General features: G+C 40.3%; 1 long non-coding RNA gene and 1 other non-coding gene across 2 annotated transcripts; one reads left to right on the top strand and one right to left on the bottom strand.

Moving 5' to 3' along the window:
- Positions 1–3,858: 3,858 nt before the first annotated feature.
- Positions 3,859–4,023, top strand: LOC119866656. The gene has a single exon (XR_005380828.1). It is a non-coding gene; the product is annotated as a U1 spliceosomal RNA (small nuclear RNA).
- A 2,507-nt stretch (positions 4,024–6,530) lies between these two features.
- On the bottom strand, positions 6,531–11,180 carry LOC111093008. The gene is made up of 3 exons (XR_005380278.1): positions 11,105–11,180; positions 9,735–9,793; positions 6,531–8,667 (listed from the first exon to the last, which is right to left on the bottom strand). It is a non-coding gene; the product is annotated as an uncharacterized LOC111093008 (long non-coding RNA).
- Between the last annotated feature and the right edge of the window lie 18 nt (positions 11,181–11,198).

Genomic DNA, 11,198 nt, shown 5'->3' with positions numbered 1-11,198 from the left:
CCAGAAAAGGAAGACAGCAGAAGTGAAAGTTGAATAAAGGTGTGGGGTTTTTTCCTTTTCTTTTTGAAGTGCAAGTAATGCATATCTAAATGTGGAATTGCTTTGCATGAATCACTGACCCTTTAATTATTGAGCTCCAAAGCTATTCATCTCCCTGGTCAGAAGAAGTCCACTTCCAAATGAAGGCTCTTGGGGTCAACAACTCTCAGATTCTGGTCAGGACCCATTTATGACACCCAAGCATGGAGGTCAATATCACTCAAAATTTGAATTTTATTTAAACTTTCTCCAACTCCAGATGGGCAACAAGATGACAAAACTTAAGACTGTATATGCCTCTGCTTACATCTAACATTGCTTTTCTGAGAGGAAACAAATAAATGAAACAATGTAATTCTGGAGACCTGGATACATCATCTATAAATTGTTATACACCTGAGCAAGCCATTTAATCATTCGATTTCAGTTTCTTACCTGTCAAAGCACAATAAAAAGCAATAATTCCTAAATCTATTTACTGATTTATTTCATGCACTGAAGACCTTACTATATACCAAGGATTAAGTTTAGTGCTAAAGAGGAGCATGGAATAACACAAATTGTAGCCTAGATGAAGCTTAGGGATTATTAGGTGAAAATATAATCAAGCAAAAAAATTATTAAAATAATCCTATTTAATAACCCTAAGACCTCAATGGTTTAGTGAGCTTTTCTAGAGTGAAGGGATCTCTAAACATAAGACATGATGATTAAAAAAATAAAGCAATTTTGGGGTACCTGGGTGGTGCAGTCAGATAAACACCTGATTCTTGGTTTCTTTTTTTTTTAAGATTTGTTTATTTATTTATTCATGATAGAGAGACAGAGAGAGAGAGAGAGAGAGAGAGAGAGAGGCAGAGACACAGGAGGAGGGAGAAGCAGGCTCCATGCAGGGAGCCCGATGCGGGATCCGATCCGAGGTCTCCAGGATCACGCCCTGGGCCAAAGGCAGGCGCCTAACTGCTGAGCCACCCAGGGATCCCCTGATTCTTGGTTTCTGCTTGGGTTGTGATCTCAGGGTCAAGAGATCAAGCTTGGTGTCATTCCATGCTCAGCATGGAGTCTGCTTAAGAGACTCTCTCCCTCTGCCCCTCTCTCCACTCCATTCTCTCTCTCAAATAAACAAATAAATATTTAAAAACATATATTTTAAAAAATAAGCAATTTTAAGGTCAGAGGAAGAAAGCTAAATTTTATTGAGCACCTCCTATTTATTAGGTAGAATGCAAGGATCCTTATATGTATATTCTGATTTAATTGTTTCCTCAAACCACATATTATTTGCTATTATATATGTTTTCCCATAAGAGAATAAAAGCTCAGGAAAATTAACTTGCCCAGATTCATCATATTTTGGTGCCTGATAACCCAAATTCTGAAGTTAGACAAAATGGATTCAAATCCTAGCTCCATCTCTACACTCTGTGAACCTGGAATATTACTTACCCTTCCTATATCTCAATTTTCTCACCCATAAATTGTGAATAATAACATTATCTCTGTCCTATAGCTGTTGTGAGAATTAAATGAGTTCATTGTACCTGACAAAAAGTAAGGGTTATATAAATATTAACTAATATATTATTGTTAATATTAGTTGGTTTGATAGTTAATTTCATGTATCACCTTGGCAAGGCAATGGTGCCCATTTGTTTCATCAAACACTGGACTAGGTGTTGCTGTCTAGGTATTTTTTAGACATAATTAACATCTAAATCACTAGACTTTCAGTAAAGCAGATTATTCTCCATAATGTGGGTGGGCCTCATCCAATCAGTTCAAGGCCTCAAGAGGAAAGACGGAGTTTTCCTGAAGGCTAAAGGAATTCAGGTTCAACATTGCAACATAGAAACCCTGCTTGAGTTTCCAACCTGCTTGGCTTACTCCATAGATTTTGGACTTGCCAGTCCCCACAATAGAGAATATCCTCTTGGTTTGGTTTCTTTGGGGATCCCTGATGAATATCGCTATACAACCTGAATGTAAATCCCACTCAGATTGCAAAAGTTGGTTCAAAGTTTCAATGGGCTTTCCTGTAGTTAAACTTGAAGCTATTCAGTTTGTGCTGCCCTCTGTAACCAATCTGGTTTTCGAAAAAACAAACGAAGATTTTGATGAGTTTTCACTGAACAAGTTAGTGGCAGTCAAGTCCAAAGAGACCTGACTATAGGTCTGTTCTCTTCATAGTCCAGAATGTTCCTTCCCCGAGGGCTTTGTCACTGTGAATGGGAGCACATGTGACAAGTTGTATTTCTTTCATAATAGAGAGAAAAGTTTAAAATGAGATTCTAGACTTTCATTAGTTTTTCTGCTGCCCTAATTTCTTTTTCTCCTTTGCTTTCACACCAGCTGCAGACTTTAATTAAACTGTGGCAAGTCTCCTAAACTTGGCGGGCTTTCCAGAGAAAACAAGGGCATCTCCTCCCAGGGCAGATCTTTCTCTGAGCTCTCCAGCTTGCATTTATTTTCCCAACTGTCTGGATTTGGATCTAGAAACCTTGCACGACCTCACATCTCATTTCCTCCACCCTTTATTCTCTTCTATTTAGCGGATTTCACCAGAAGTTCCTGAGCTGTGTATTACTGCCACGACTGACTCAAAGTAATATTTCATTGCTGTAATTATGGTAAATTACTACACTAGTTTATCATTTTGATTCTTTATTTTAAAGAGCCATTCATAGCCACAGGATAAAACCATCATATCTGTATTTATGGATTAAATTAATGCATCCCTTTATTATGGACAATGATAAAATGAAAGGTGGAAAGGAAGCACAATCTTACTAGGCTGTAGACAATGACAAATATATTAGAGACCATCTCAAAATCTTCTGAAACTCAGTGGCTATGTACATTGGGCTGTGTTTTCCATACCCATTTTGTGATTACCAAACTGTATAGTACAGGGAGCTGAAACTCATCCCTGCTTAAGTGGCAAGGCTATTTAAATACACCAGTATATGTATATTTTTATTTAAAAGACCATTTTCTTCTGCAAAGCTTATTTTGAAAAACTGCATCACTGGACTCCTTCTACCTTATTTTATTTTATTTATTTTTTTTAGAAGGAGAGAGAGAGATCAAGCAGGAGGAAGGGGTGGAGGCAGAGGGAGAGAGAGAATCCCAAGCAAACCCTGCTGAGCTTAGAGCCTGACTCAGGGCTCAGTCTCACAACCCTGAGATCACGACCTGAGCTGAAATCAAGAATCAGATGCTTAACTGACTGAGCCAACCAGGCACTGCAATGTCTACCTTTACATAATAGCGACAATTTATAGGAAAATTCTAGAAAGTGGTTATGTAAAGATACTACCACCTGAATAAATGAGAAGGTTCAATGACTGGACAAATCATGGGAAGAAGTATGTATACATACCTTCTGCTGAGGAGTGACAAAACTGGGAAATGGTGAAGAGAAGATTTTCAAACCCAAAGAGGTAAAATCAGGAGGTCCAGGAGAGCAAGAATAAAAGAAACTTAAAACTAGTCTTGTTCTAACACCTAACCAGGATTTGCCTAAATTAAAGGGCATTCTTTACCAGATAATAATCTCAAGTGATTGGGCATCAGCTTATCCATCCTGGCTAGGCACCGGATATAAATAATTAAATAAATAGTCATTGAGACTCTACCATGCGTCTGGCCCTCAACTAGGCACAGAATATAACTGTGAACAAGAGAGAGATGGAGCCTGCCTGTGTGATGCTTACAGTTTAATTAGAAAGGGACACGTTAAATCAATAATCTTTAAATAGCTGATTATATTTAGAATTTTTAGAAGTTCTATTAAAAACAACAACAACAACAACACAGGATATATATACCTGTCAGGGGAGATATAATTATCACCAGGGTGGTTTTTCCAGAGTAAGTCTTACCCTCTGTACTGCCAATATGCTGACCTGTGATTTTTCAAATGGGGGAAAACTCGACTGCAGAATTTGTGGTGAGGTGGGAGGACTGTGTTCATACTTTCCCCTGTTTTGTTCTGGCCAAGGAGAAAAACGTCTCATTTTCTGTTTTGGCGTAGGTTTTCTTTTAAGCCTGAGCCCTTGGGTCATTTTTTAAGGAAATAAACATGTTTTGAAAAACTGAAAACAAACAAACACAGGATGGAGGTTGTTTTGGCTGGCCAAAAATCCGAACACCCCCCGCCGCCCCCCCCCCCCCCCCCCCGCTGGAAGTTAATTTTCAAGCCAACAAATGAGTAAGGCTTCACACAGACACACAGACTTTTCTCTCTGCCTGGAACTCCTTCTTTCCCTACACATGGCCGAGGACCTAAGATGGGAGGAAGCCTAAGGAAAGTGAAGAGCAATGATCTTGGAGGACAGTGATGGAGGAGGAAAGGGGTGTGGGGTGAGGGATCAGGAGGGTTTTAGGAAGACTGTGACAGGGACCCGCCGACCACATGACGTTTAAACTCTATTTTCAGAACAAAGAGAAGCAACTGAAATATTTTAAGCAGATGAATAATATGATTAGATTTGCAATTTAAAGACGTGCCTTCTTTCGAGAATGGGGCACTGGTAGAAGAGGTTTCGGACAATTTGAATATAACCTAGTTGGCAGGGAGAGCCTGCTACATGACAGGCAGTGCAGTCTGTATAGCCTTTGCCTCTGCTCTGCCAGGCTGGGATTCAGGGCTGGTTTCATGAGCAAAGGCCCCACACTCAGCTCAGTCAAGAAGCGCCTGATACTCAAAAGGCTCTGCATGAGGGGCTCAGGGCTCTGTGGTATCAGTCTTGAAATTCCTAGCAACTTGGTTATTGATGATATTTTGTAAGCAGAGTTCAATGTAGTGGAGCATGCCCAGGGGCTGGAAGCCTCAGCTCACATATGGTCCTGACCCACCCCTTCCCCCAGCCTCTCTGCCTCAGCTGTCTGCTCCCAGCACCCTGGGCCACACCAGACCTCCCCAACTCTATCCCAGCCCCATGACACTCTCTCCATTCTGGGCAGTGACTAAGTGGTACTGATCTGGAAAGACCTGCATCCCACCATCATCCTTTGTCCCCAGCAGGGGCTATCCCTCCTTAAAAGTGTAGAATGGGGCTCAGGCACATGGTGGCAGTTGTCCCTGCTCACTGCCTAGGGCTGGAAGCACCACATGTGTTTGATGGCTGACCTGTCAAGGACAATTTTCTCACCCTAATTCAGGTACCCAAACATGGTTTTGATTTAGAACTCCATCTAATGCCTATTTATGAAATTCTGACCTATAGACAGATAGGTAGATTATAGATAGATAGAATTCTAAATCTAAATTATGTCTCACAAGAAAATTCTGGGAGCCAATTCACATGTCAAGAACCTTGGGGACTGGGTGGCTTAGCGGTTTAGTGCCTGCCTCCGGCCCAGGGTGTAATCCTGGAGTCTGGGGGTTGAGTCCCATATCAGGCTCCCTGCATGGAGCCTGCTTCTCCCTCTGCCTGTGTCTCTGCCTCTCTCTCTTTCTGTGTCTCTCATGAATAAATAAATAAAATCTTTAAAAAAAAAAAAAAGAACTTTGGGGATTTTTTTAATGGGGATGATCACATTAATAATAAACATATTGAACACTTACTACATGGTTGACCTAAATCTAAGCTCATCACATGCATTACCTCTATTTATCCTTATAATTAACCTTAAAATCTGTTATCTCCATTTGGCAGATAAAGGATCAAGTCCTAGATAGTTAAGTAACTTGCCTGAGACAAAATGGCTTCATTTGCAGAAGTAAGATTTAACACAAATATAGGTAAATTACAGGCCACATCTCATTACCAGCCTGGACATCAGTACCAATCAGTCCAGCCTGCCCTTTTAACCAGTTGGGAAGAGCAAAGCCAGAGAGCCTAGAAATTTTCCTAAAGGTCTTATAGGGTAATAATTGGACAATCAATACTGGAACCCGGTCTGCTTCTTAATGCAAAACTCTGCTTTATAAATGATAACATTTCCAAGCCCTCCATAGCCATTGACCTCAGCTTTACCTGAGAGCATTTCTGCTAACAGGAGTTAAGGACTCACTTTGTCTGTGTCCACAGCGCTCAGGAGTGTGAGGTGGAGCTGCTCTTCACTAGTTCACCTTGGGAGGAATGAAGGCATCTGTAAACTGGCCAGTGAGTGGTACTTCCCAGAGTCCTCTGGGTCCAGAGCAAGTTCCCTGATGAGTGGACAGCTGAGCTCTCCAATACTCTCCGGACACTGCCTTGGCCCAGAAATCGCTGGATGAGTATGATGTTGCTTTCCTTTTCAGTGCCATGTTGAGGTGAGTACACTGATGAGGAACCTTCTACTTCTCTGCCCTCCTATTGAACCACCCCCCTTCATGTAAACAAGCAAGAATAAACACAAAGGAAACACACACAAAAAATACAAAGGATATATATACCTGTGTTTATGGACCTGGAATCAGTTCCAAAAAACTCAACTAGTAATAATCATTCATTCATGCATTCATTGATTTTAAAAAATGTATTTATTGCCTTTCTATTAGGTACCACACCCTGTTCTGGATATTGAGGATTACATCAGGGAACACAACAGAAAATGCAATGCTCTCCTGGATCTGATATTCTACTTGGGATAATGACATGGTACTTAGACATAGAATACATCTAATGGTGATCAATGCCAGGAAGAAAAATAAGCAGCTAAACACAAAAAGGAATGCAGGGGAGCAAGCAAAGTGCTATTTTCATAGGGGATCAGGGAAAGCTTGTCTGTTTTATTTGGGCAGAAACCTGAAAGCAGTAAAGGGTTAAACTACATACTTACCCGAGGGAAGAAAATTCCAGAAAGTATTCCACCAAAGTGCAAAAGCCCTGAGGCAAAAGTTCGCTTATCATGTGCAAGGAAATGTTAGGAGGCCAGTGTTCCTAGAGCAGAGTAAACAAGTACAGGGGGAAGAAAGAGGCCAGACAGGTGGTAGGGGGTGGGCAGGGGCATCACATAAAGCTTTGTAGGCCAAAGCAAGGACTTCGCCCTTAACTTAGAGATGGGAAACCCACCAGAAGGTTTTGAATACAATGGTCACATGATCTGAAAGCCTGGACCCAGCCAATGTGCTGGCGGGAGATTGAACCAGGTTGGAAGGGATGAAGGCAGAAGCAGAGTATCCAGTTTAGAAGTCATGGTGATGACCCCCGTGAGAAATGATGGTCCACAAGGGTGGTGATGGAAGAATTGAAAAGGAGATATGTTTGGGGTCTATTTGAACACCGAGCTAAAAGGAATTGCTCTGAGGATTGGCTGTGACGAGTAGGAGGAAAAAGATGATTACACAATTTTTGACCTGAGCCATCAGCGCTGATGGGGAATGGAATGTGAGAGCTCAGGTGTGGAACTGTTAAGCTTCAAGTGCCTACTAGATATCAAAAAGGAGATGTTGAGTAGACAAGTTTATATATAGTCTGTGGTTTGGGACGGACATCCTGGCTAGAAACGAAAATTTGTAGTTTTTACCATATTGATGGTATTTAAAGCTATACCACTGAATAAAATCACATAGGGAGAAATATACTCAGAAAAATAAAACATAATTAAAATGTGAATACCATTCTATATATATTATATACATTAGGATACAGATTACATGTATAATGTATATAATATATGCATTAGTTTAAGGAATCTTGTAATATCTCTGCAAAGTAGGTGGCATTCATCTCATTTCACAAATGGGAAATGCAGGAAGGTTAAGTGGCTTACCTAAATTAATTCAGGTAGCAAATGACAAAATGGGACTCAAATCCAGGACACTACACTCCTTTAGTACAACTGCCTTGATTACTATAGGCTCTGGACACCACAGTTTATCCTAAGTGTATGTTCTTTTCTCACCTGAGATTGAAAGTATTCTTAGGCACCAGTTCCCTAAGTGCAGAGCATCCGAGAGAGGCTGCTGAAGGATAATGATCACTGTTTTAGCATCCTTAGCCCTCCTTACAGGCGGAATCCCGCCTTGCCAAGTAGCCAGCAGGGACCTCAAGAAAGGAGGCCATTGGAACTGAATGATTTTGTGGCAGAGGAAAAGGACCACAGAGTTCTATGCACAACCCAAACCTAAATGTTCCTATAGCTTGGAGCTGATGCCGAAAGGCCAGGCTTTGCCCTAGGGGCTGCTGTGAGCAATGGGACGCAGGGCTGGTAGGAGAACGCGTCTGACTCCCTGGGGGCAAGACCCCTGGGCAGCTGGGCAACCTCCAGCCCAGCCTCTCCAAGGGTGGTGCTCTCTGCTTCCTAACCTGGACAGCCTGGTGGGATTCTTGTGTTTGGTTCATTTTAGCTGCCTCTCTCTCCTGAATGCACCAGCTTTTACAGTGTTCACAGCTGTTAATTAATGTAGACCTCTCTTCCTGAATAGCCGTTGGCGTCTTTAGTGAAGTCATGGATTTTCTTTCTCGATTGCTCTGGAGTCACCCCGAGGCTATTAATTTGGGCTATTAGCTGTGGGTGATTTCAAAATCCATATTGATAATGCTGAAGCTGTGGTGGCTGGCGGCTCCATGGGCTGTAAGTAAACAAGCAGTAGCCTCCTCTGTCACCTCTGCTGCAACCCGAGTTTTCTGGGAGCTAAGCGGCTTAGGTCATTTTATAGGAATCCTGCTCCGTGGATAACCCGGAGATAATAGCTGGCTTTTGTAAGAAAAAAAAAAAAAATATATATATATATAGCAATAGTCATGACAATAGTGATAAGTTTATATAATAAATTAACAATATTTTATAGCTAATAATGTTAATTCTCATTGCCTAATAACTTATTATTTAGATCAAATACCAATATAATAATTTTAATAAACAATGATGATAGATAGTTCTTTTTATGATAATTCACTTATGGAGTAACTACTACTTGCAAGGCATTGTACTAAGCAATATTTTTTTCATCAAATCCTCATACTCTTCTAAGAGATGAGAAATCTGAAATTAGAAAGTTTATGCAGTTTATCCCATCACACAATGAATGGCCCAGGCTCCAACACTTGTCTAAGTCCCAAGCCAGCACTCTTGGGTTTAAATGTTAGTTCTACACACTGGCTGTTTCCCAAGCACTTGAGCACACTTGTTAACACACAGATTCCCACACTCCTCTCTAGATTCATTCGGTCAGGATCTCTGTGGCAGGACCCCAAAATCTACAGTAGTAACAAGCTCTCCAAATGATACTCACATATGCCCATCTGGTAACTTTGGTTTAATGGCTTTTGGCCATATTTTATGAGTAGGGGGCTCTTGAGCCAGACTGCTTGACTATGGAGCACAAATTCATCACTTATTGACCATACATCATCGATGAAGTTACAGGATCTAAACTATACCTCAATTTCTTCACCTTGTAAAGGAAGGATAATAATAGTATATACTTTAAAATCTTGTTCAATCCCACATTTTGAGCATTTACTTATGTATTAGGCTGAATGTGGTCAGGATGAGATGAATGAACATGTATCATGGTTCTCTGACAGTGCCAGACATGCAGTGAGTATTCATTATCAATACACTAATCTTTGGCATTGTGGATTAGAGACCACAGCTGCCTATGGGCTTAAAGCAGTGCCCCTATATTTTTAATTCTTGAAGTTTAAGATTGGCAATTCAAAGACCTGAGTTGGAACTTTATTCTACCCCTTTCTATCTTGTGACTATAAGGTCACATAGCTCTTTTTAACTCAGTTGTAAAATGGGTTAGTAGCACTTACCATGCACCACTGTGAAGAGACAGCTGATATGAACATGCCCATCTTGATCTTGATGGTGCCTAAATGTGGCATGTGAACAAGTGTTGACTTTAAGAAGCACTAGAAAGGGCTCCCCTCTCTTGTAAACCTGTGCCTCCTTGCCATGCAAAACTTGCTCTATTCCCTTGGGAATCCAGTATGGAGAATTTATTATTTGGGGTTAAGGTATTATTTCAGGTTAAAATGTAAATACTGCATATATTTTACAAAGGAGCTCCTCCTCATTGAAACGAGCCAATAGCCAGGCATGGATTGCAGGAAGGATCAGATCTAGACTTTGCCTGATGTAGTTAACTAACGTTTTAGAGGAATATCAGTGTAGACAGCGTGCACAGCAAGAGTAAGCATAAACATTCTCTGGCAGGTGTTGCTCAGTGAATAAACATGCTGAAAGTTTTTAAAGCAAGAAATTAAATGTCCCACTCTCCCCCTCCCTTACTTCCTGAAATTATCATTTTTATAAAAGTTTTTGTATTTATTCAAAAGAATATACACTTTAGGTGTTCGTGGTTTTCCTTTTGTTTTTTTTTTTTTTTGTTTTTTTTGCTTTTAGGTTGCCATGGCTGGTGTGGTGTTGACAAGTGAGACTAGAAAATGTAGAAGGAAGACGTCAAAATCGCCCATAAACTCACCACACACAGATAAAAACACATCAGCCTGTTTCCTTCTGATTATTTTCTTTGATTGTATAATCTTTGCACTGTCAAAGTCTTTCTGATGTACAATGCTGCTTTCTTCTTTTTACACCCATTATTTGTATCATAAGCTTTCCGCATCTTTAGAAATCATTTAAACACATCATTTTATTGACAGTCACAGGGTAGATGTGTCATAATTTACTCAAGCAACCTACTATTATTTGACATTTCAGTAGCTTCAAATTTACACTCATTGTAAAAATGGTTGCATTGAATATGATAATGTGTAAATCTTTGTCTTCATCTGCATTTCTAATTATACTATTTATTTAGGAAAGCTTCCTCAAAATAGGGTTCCCAGGTCCATTTCTTTAAGGTTACCAATACCCCAACCTACTTTCCAAGAAGGCGGCCCCAATCTCTACTCCTGCCAGCAGTAAAGTGCCCAATTAATGAAACCTTCTGGGAAACCCTCTTTTTACAAATAGTAAAAAGGTTGAGATCATCATAAAACTCGAACCAGTCAATATGAAGTTAATCTAGCTTTACTATATATTTATTTGCTGATTATTAATTGTATACATTAACTGGTCTAATTTTAATCCCACCCACAGAATTTGGGATAGAAATAAATGACTGAGAATCAGACTGAAACAACCTCAAGTTCACATAGTGAGAGGATATCCGACTGACCTGATTTATGTGTAGTGTGATTCTCTGCTTCTCTCCCCACTCTCTATTCTATTCACTTATTCCACAAATATTTATTGAACATCTACTAGAATCA

The sequence above is a fragment of the Canis lupus genome, chromosome 28, assembly GCF_011100685.1.
Source record: "Canis lupus familiaris isolate Mischka breed German Shepherd chromosome 28, alternate assembly UU_Cfam_GSD_1.0, whole genome shotgun sequence".
Classification (NCBI taxonomy): domain Eukaryota; kingdom Metazoa; phylum Chordata; class Mammalia; order Carnivora; family Canidae; genus Canis; species Canis lupus.
This window is presented reverse-complemented; position numbering and strand designations above follow the sequence as displayed.